Genomic DNA, 8,256 nt, shown 5'->3' with positions numbered 1-8,256 from the left:
TGTGATATCCTCAAGGACAGGACAAGCTGTGAAGGTCTGCAGCTGCGCAACTGTGATAACCAGTCAACTTTCCCCAGTCTTGTTTCATTCCTTATGCATTTGTTTGTCTCTTTGTTCTCTGTCTTCTCCACCCAAATGGAGGATGTAGAGGGCAGGGTGCATGTCTAACCCTTTCACTGCCTTCTCATCCCAGTGCCAAGAACTATGCCTGACCCAAAGCAGGGCCTTAATTAATAGCTGTGAATGAATGAATGAATGAACAAACAAACTCTTTTGCAGCATTTGTTAGATGTGATCAGGGATAGCTATGATAAATAAGTGATTATTATAAATGATGTTAAAAGGAAGCAGTAATTTCCGTAGGCTCTCAAGATTAGCATACACATTATGGAGTTCCCATCTTCACTCAGTGGAAATGAAATCTGACTAGTATCCAGGAGGATGCAGGTTTGATCCCTGACCTTGTTCAGTGGGTTAAGTATCTGGTGTTGCCATGGGCTGTGGTGTAGGTTGCATGTGCAGCTTGGATCCTATGTTGCTGTGGCTGTGGTGTAAACCAGCAGCTACAGCTCTGATTCAACCCCTAGCCTGGGAACCTCCGTATGCCACCAGTGTGGCCAAACAAAAAAACCCTGTACACATTGTTCTGTCTTATTCCTTGATTACTTATTTTCCATCCATCCATCCATCCATCCATCCATTCAAACTTGTGTTTGATCTGTAGGAGAGACGTGAATTAACTTGTCACATAATGTGTATGCCAGGGCTACGGAACAGGGGTGCAAACTTTTACAAGCATCTGTGATGGGGTGGGGGGGTGGGGATTTGACCTAATCAGAGAGATCAGGGGAAGCTATCTGGAGGAAGTCCCATATGAGCCAAGATCTAAAAGAAGGAAGTCATTAACTACAGCCAAAGTGGGGACAGAGGATATTGCAGGAAGAGGGGATGGTGTGTGAAAGGCCCCGGGGGTGTGTGGCAGTGTGCAAGGAGGAGAAAGTGAGAGAGGCCAGACAGTGGAGAGGGCAGGATAAGACAGGGTCAGCCCCCTTGGCAAGGCCAGAGCAGCCGCAGATGGCCCGCAGCATCCAGATGTGCTCAATAGGTGTCCAGAGCCAGGGCAGGTGTCCTTTGTAGGAGATGTCACCTCCTCTAGGAGACCGGTCTCAACCCCCCAGCCTAGGTTAGGCCCCTCCTTTGTGTTCCCAAAGGACCCAGGCCTTCCCCTGATCATTTAACCTATGAAAGTCTACTTTAATGATCTGTTTTCTTATTTTTGGTCTCCCCATCTCTCAGTTTGTGACCTCCTGGAAGGCAGAGACGTTGGCTATTCATCCTAGGCCACCAGTGCCTAACCAGATGCCTGAGACATGAGAGATGACCCCTTAGTGTTTGAGGAATGAATGAATGGAGGGCCCTCGGTCACAGTGTGTGCTGGACAGATGTCTGGATTTCTACACACTCAGGAAGGCCCAGCGGGGCCCTGCGCTGCAAACAGGAGAGTGTGGGGACAGGGGTCTCTGCTGACTTACGGAGGAGAAAGGGAGCCAGAGGCTGGAAAAAAGGAAGGTCAGAAGATACTGTGCAGTTAGTACCATATGAAGGAAAACAGGATTTACAGTGCCATCCTTAAGAGGAAGGAGCGAGGACAATGTCAAGGAGGATTTATTTACCAGATGCAAAAAAGGAATTTTGGCAGGTAAAGTTGCATAGGTTTATAAGGATGAACAAGAATGTCAACTGAGTATTTAGCAGAGCCTTGTGTATTATGTGCCACGCATGGTTCTAAGTGCTTTGCAAATATTTAACATTTAAATCTTCATAACAATTGCACGAAACATTTAACTATGACTATGTCTATTTTACAGGTGAGGAAACTGAAGAGCAGAGAAGTTAAATACATCCTCCATGGCCGAGCAGCCAGGAAGGGACAGCTAGGCTCGGAACTCAAGTGCTCTGGCCCTGAAGCTGGGCTCTTATCCCCACCCCGTGCTGCCTTCAAGCCAGCCCTTGCTCTGCTACTGGTATAACAAAGGACTTGGTATCTTTTTTAAGGTCCTCCTAAGAGGGAGGTATGGTTCTTCCCCATTTTGCAGATGACAAAATTGAGGCTCAGAGAGGTTTTTTTTGCAGGGGATCAGCCTGCTCATCAGTGACAGAGCCAGGATCTACGATTACAGCCACCCTCGCTGTCTCCCCCATCCCCTGATGCCCTCGGCTGAGCTCTAAACCTGGGTTGTAAGCCACTCCCTCTGCAGCTTGGGAACCCCAGCCAAGGCCTGGCAGATGCAGCACCCTGTGTGCATTTCTGACTCAGCACACTTTCTCTACTCTGCAGCTTCCCATCCCGCTCTGAGTCTCTAACCCACTACTACTGAGACAGGAACACATTCTCAACCTGGCACGAGATTGGGAACAGCTAAATACATCAGCAATTTTGGGGGAAGGATAAAATCTATTTATACACCCCTGATGGACAGGAAGGCGACAGCCCAATCTAGGGGGAGGGGTTAGGGACTCAGCAAGTCAGCATCCCAGGGAGCTGTGTGGTCCATGTGTGACATCCCACGTGGGGTTTGGAGCTCTGGTGGACCCTCCGTCTCACTTGGATGCCAGGATGCTTTCCCTGATGCTGCCCCTCCCTGCTCTCCTGCTCCCTCTGTCCGGGGCTCCCTTGGTCCAATGGCTGACAGGCTCATACACACCTGAAACCAGGGAAAGGGGCAACTGGACCCAGCCCAGCCTCCTTGCCATGGAGGCCTAGGGCCAAGTTGAAAGCTCAGACCAGTCAGGCTCATCTGACAGCATCCCTCCAATACAGTCCTCCCATGCTGAGCTACCTTCATATTACTTTGGTCACTGACATCTAAAGGAGACCTATCTAATACATGCCTCATCTTCACATGATAACACTATTAAATGCAGACAGAATAATCATGTGCTCATTCATTCCCCCTGCTCATTTTAGTTTGAGAGGCTACAAATTCAAATATCCCTATCGGGATTTCCTTGTCTAGTTCAGGGGTCAGACAGCTAGCAAATATTTCAGACTTTGTGGAGCATAGGATCCTGGTGCAATTACTCAACTCTGCTGCTGTAGCGTGAAAGCATGTGAACAAATGAATGTGGCCGTATTCCAATCAAACCTAATTTTATAAAAGCTACTGCACGCTGGACTTGGCACACAGGCTGGAGTTTGCCAACCCCTGACCTAGTTGGTCTTTTTGGATCTGATCTTGGGGTTCTTGTTTCTCCCTATTAAACATAATCTTATTAGCTTCCATCTGTCTTTCGAGTCAGCCAGCATAGTTTTGAATTCTGATTCCACCACCCAGTACAGCAGCTGTCTTTCCTTGCTCTATGTCATGTGAGTATTGAATGACCTTCCGGGGTCTTAATGGTTCATCAGACCAGCAGGATTTTGAAAATGGGGTAGGTGGTGCTGTGCTGCTCATCCTGGGAAAGGACACACTAGGGAGAAGCCAGGACCGCCAAGGTAAGGTGCTCGACTAGACAGCCTTATAATCACATGGCCTCTGTGTACTTACAAGGGCCAGCACCCAGGCTCTGTTTCTTTGATTTCTTAAGGGCAGCTGGCTCAGGGGCAGGGAGGAGTAATTTGGAGGCTATTTGTTTGCTGAAAAATTCCTTTTTTTTTTTTTTTTTTTCGTCTCTTTGCCATTTCTTGGGCCGCCACCGTGGTATATGGATGTTCCCAGGCTAGGGGTCAAATCGGAGCTGTAGCCACCAGTCTACACCACAGCCACAGCAATGCAGGATCCAAGCCGCATCTGCAACCTACACCACAGCTCACCGCAACACCAGATCCTTAACCCACTGAGCAAGGCCAGGGATCGAACCCGCAACCCCATGGTTCTAGTTGGATCCGCTAACCACTGAGCCACGACGGGAACTCTAAAAATTCCTTCACTTAGCACTCACTCTTATTCAATGTGATAAACCCCCATGCCTGCTCTTTTACTGCGTCCTCCAGCAACCTCTGGGCCACCCTGCCTGAGTCAGAGCCCTGAAATCCCACTCTTCTGACTGGATAGCCCTGAGCATCACCAAATCCAGTACCTCTTGTGTTCTGGATGAGAAAACCGAAGCCCGAGATGGGAGCCACTTGCCCAAAGGCATGGAGGGCATCTATGGAAGAGCCAGCCTGGAACCCAGGGTCCTGCTTCTTTCCACATTCTTCCAGAAGGATGCCTCCAGTGAGCTTCTAGGCCATGAAGCCCCAGCATTCCTCCTCTTATAGTCTGGTGACAGAGGACTGGGGACTTGCGTATACCAGAGCTTCTGTCTGGGCCTCCCAGCTGCCATTAAGATGGACAAACCTGTTGTTCCCATCGTGGCTCAGTGGTTAATGAACCTGACTAGTATCCATGAGGACATGGGTTTGATCCCTGCCCTTGCTCAGTGGGTTGGGGATCCAGCGTTGCCGTGAACTGTGGTGTAGGTCACAGACTCGGCTCGATCCAGAGTTGCTGTCGTTGTGGTGTAGGCCAGCAGCGACAGCTCCGATGTGACCCCTAGCCTGGGAATCTCCATATGCTGCAGGTGCAGCCCTAAAAAGACCAAAAAAAAAAAAAAAAAGACAGACCTGGTTTTTCCTGCAGAGTTCTGCTTTTGTGGACATCTCTCTCACAGGCTTCGCTCTAAAGCCAAAAAGACCTTGCATCAGCCATAAGCAAACTGTGAAGTGCATGAGCTGCTTTGTAACTTGCCTCCTTTAAACCAGATTGATGATGTTTCTTTGTGAATGACCATTTCTTTTTCTTCTTTTTTTTTTTTTGGTGGGGGCACCCTCACGATATGCAGAATTCCCAGGGATTGCAGCGACAACACCAGATCCTTAACCTGTAGAGCCACCAGGGAGCCCCGTGAATGACCGTTTCTATAAGTACGTTTTTCTTCTGACTCCATATGTGTTTTTTCCAACACCAAATATGTGTTGTTTTTCCTTATCAATTGTCCAATTCTCCATCACCAGCTAGGTTTCCAGTAACTCAATTCAATTCTGACACTATCTGGAGTTAACGTCAGACCCACAATTTAAAGAACTCAGTCCCATAAGACTGCCTTCACTTTATTTTTTCTTTTTGGCTGCACCCATGGCATGTGGAAGCTCCCGGGCCAGGGGTCAAACCATGCCACAGCAGCGATCCCAGCCACAACAGTGACAACGCCAGATCCTTAACCTACTAAGCCACCAGGGAACTCTAAGACTGTTCCTACTTTAGATGCCAGCTGCAAGTGGAGTCCCCAGATGTCCCTTACTTCCATCTGACCAGTTACAACTTGGGGGTCTCCACGACTCCTTTCCTCAAGTTCTTAATTCACTGGAATGGCTCAGAACTCAGGAAAGTACTCTACTTACAAGGACCAGTTCATTGTAGAGGATACAACACAAGAAGAGCCCAATGGAAGAGCTGCATGGGGCAAAGTGTGGGGGGTGGAGCTCCAGCCCTTTCAGGGCAACCACCCACAGAGCACTTTGAATGGTTCACCAACCCAGAAATTCTCCAAATCTCACTGTTCAGAGTTTTTATAACTCAACCTCCAGCTCCCCCCACCTCAGAGGTATTCCCACCCTTTAATCACTCGTTTGGCCTTTTGGATGGCACCCCATCCTGAAGCCATTTCTAGGTGTCCCATCCCAAGTTACCTCATTAGCATAAACTTTGTGTGTTCAAAAGGGCCAGTTATGAATAGCAAAAGACACTCCTAGCAGGAAATCCCCAGGGCATTAGGAACTCTGGGCCAGGAACCCAGGACAAAGATCAATTTTCATTTTTATTATATCACACTATAACATGTAGTTCCTAACTCAGCTAGGATGTTTATAAAGCCCTCAAAAACCCTGTGTGGACACATACTCTATCATGCTTATCATTAAGAGCCCACACTCCTCCCATGAAAGGCAAGGATGCTCCTTTTCTTAGTACCTGTTTACTTATGTGGAGGAAGGGGCTGGGTCAGGGCTGTGTCATTCTTACACCTCCACTTCTTTTATTGGCTTTTTGTTTCTTTTGTCTTTTTAGAGCCACACCCGAAGCATATGGAGGTTCCCAGGCTAGGGGTCTAATCAGAGCTACAGCTGCCGGCCTACACCACAGCCACAGCAACGCAGGATCTGAGTCGAGTCTGCAAACTACACCACAGCTCACGGCAACGCCAGATCCTTAACCCACTGAGCAAGGCCAGGGATGGAACCTGCAACCTCACGGTTCCTAGTCGGATTCATTTCTGCTGCGCCACAATGGGAACTCTTCCACCTCCACTTCTGATTGGACAGGACTCCCTGTCATTCCCAGGACACTGGCCCCCCTCCCCTTTGCCTAAACTCTGCTGTCTGCTCAGAATGACCTTCTCTCCCTTCTTTTCCCCTAAGATTGCAGGTGATTAAAAAGGATGCTTTGTGGTGGTGGTAAGTCTTCTATGACAGGGTACTCAGTTTACATTTGTCTGTCTTATTTGGCTGAAAGAAATCGTTTCACGCTCTCACAGAACAGAGTTGTACTTTGGGGTTCACAAGAGACAGAACACACTTGACATAACCGCTGTTGCTTCTATCACATTTCTTTTTCTTTTTTTCACCCCACAGACACACCTGGGGCATAGGGAAGTTCCCAGGCCAGGAGTCAAATCGGAGCTGCCGCTGCCAGTCTACACCACAGTCACAGCCACATTGGATCCGAGCCACATCTGTGACATACACTGCAGCCTACGGCAATGCCAGATCCTTAACCCACTGAGCGAGGCCAGGGATTGAACCCACAACCTCGAAGAGGCAACGCCAGGTCCTTAATCCACTGCACCGCAATGGGAACTCCTCTATCACACATCTGATCATCACAAACAAACCCTTCCCTATGGGCAGGCGGAAAGCACACACACCTGCCTTCCTCCCGCTTTTCTCTGAGGCTACATTTGTGGTCAAAATCATAGCCATCCTTGAGCCATCCTGCTCAAGCGCTTCCTCCTGTGTGAAGCCCTGTGGTTCATCCAGGCAGAATGAAAACAGGTCTTCCCACAGCACTTTGTACTCTGCTCCGTCAGCTTGTTTGCGAGGCTGTTTGCCTGCGAAGGCTGCCGGCATTTAATTGTTGATCTCTGCCCTGAGCAGGATCTGACACATGATGCAGGCTCGCTAAATATTGAGTCCTGGTCTACAGAAGAGAGAGGTCACCTAATTAGATAAGAACCAGGACAGGACACAGAGGAAAACGGGAGCTGGGGGCAGGGAGGGTGCTCCTTGACAGCCATCCTCTTCCCGAGGAGAAGCTACTGCTACCAAGTGCCTGGTTCTGGTTTACTTGGCCTTCTGTGTGGCTAGACCCTCCCCTGCTAGACACACACGTGGTTCTATTAATAGGTACAACTCAAGACAGCAGCTCCCAAAATAACCCCTTCTTCAAGGTCAGTGCAAGGCCACAGAAACACCCATCCCGGTCATGTCACTGAACCAGTGGGTGAACACTGGTTCCCAGATAAAAAGACCTCCCATCCCTCAAGGAGGTGGCACTGCGGAGGGTCAGCAGGGCCACATTACGATTTTCATGGGCCTCAGGCACTTGCGCCCTCATAGGCCCTTTCCTCTATAACAATATACTTAAAATTTATTTTAAATTTTAAGCAGTTGCCATTGTGGCGCAATGAAAATGGATCTGGCTAGTATCCATGAGGACCCAGGTTCGATCCCTGGCCTTGCTCAGTGGGTTAAGGATCTGGTGTTGCCCTGAGCTGTGGTGTAGGTCACAGACCCAGCTTGGATCTGGCATTGCTGGGGCTATGGTGTAGGCCAGCAGCTACAGCTCCAATTTGACCCCTAGCCTGGGAACCTCCATGTGCCATGAGTGTGCCCCCCGCCCTCCAAAAAAGAGAGAGAGACAAAGAAAATTTTTTAAGGCCCATCTCATGCTTTATGACTACATTGGTATAAAGACAAATATAATTCAGCCTTGATTCATTTTTAATATATTCATTATCATTATATTCATCTCCTGATTAAAAAAACTAAATTAAAACATTTTCATGGGCCCCCTAAAAGTACTGTCAGCCTGTATTAGTCTGGGTTATCCAGAGAAAGAGAACTCATAGGAGATGTATATAGATACACAGATACATAAATATCTAAAGAGACTCATTGTAAGGAATTGGTTTGTGTGCTGTTGGAGGCTAAGGAGTATCACAGTGGACAATCTGAAGACCCAGGAGGGCCTATGATGTAAATTCTCATCTGAGTCCAAG

General features: G+C 48.4%; 1 long non-coding RNA gene across 1 annotated transcript; it reads left to right on the top strand.

Annotated features, from left to right (window-relative positions):
• On the top strand, positions 532 to 4,754 carry LOC110261619. The gene is made up of 2 exons (XR_002345983.1): positions 532 to 1,699; positions 1,869 to 4,754. It is a non-coding gene; the product is annotated as an uncharacterized LOC110261619 (long non-coding RNA).

This window comes from Sus scrofa, chromosome 7, assembly GCF_000003025.6.
Source record: "Sus scrofa isolate TJ Tabasco breed Duroc chromosome 7, Sscrofa11.1, whole genome shotgun sequence".
NCBI classification, from domain to species: domain Eukaryota; kingdom Metazoa; phylum Chordata; class Mammalia; order Artiodactyla; family Suidae; genus Sus; species Sus scrofa.
Note: the sequence above shows the minus strand (reverse complement) of the source record. Positions and strands in the feature narration are given on the sequence as shown.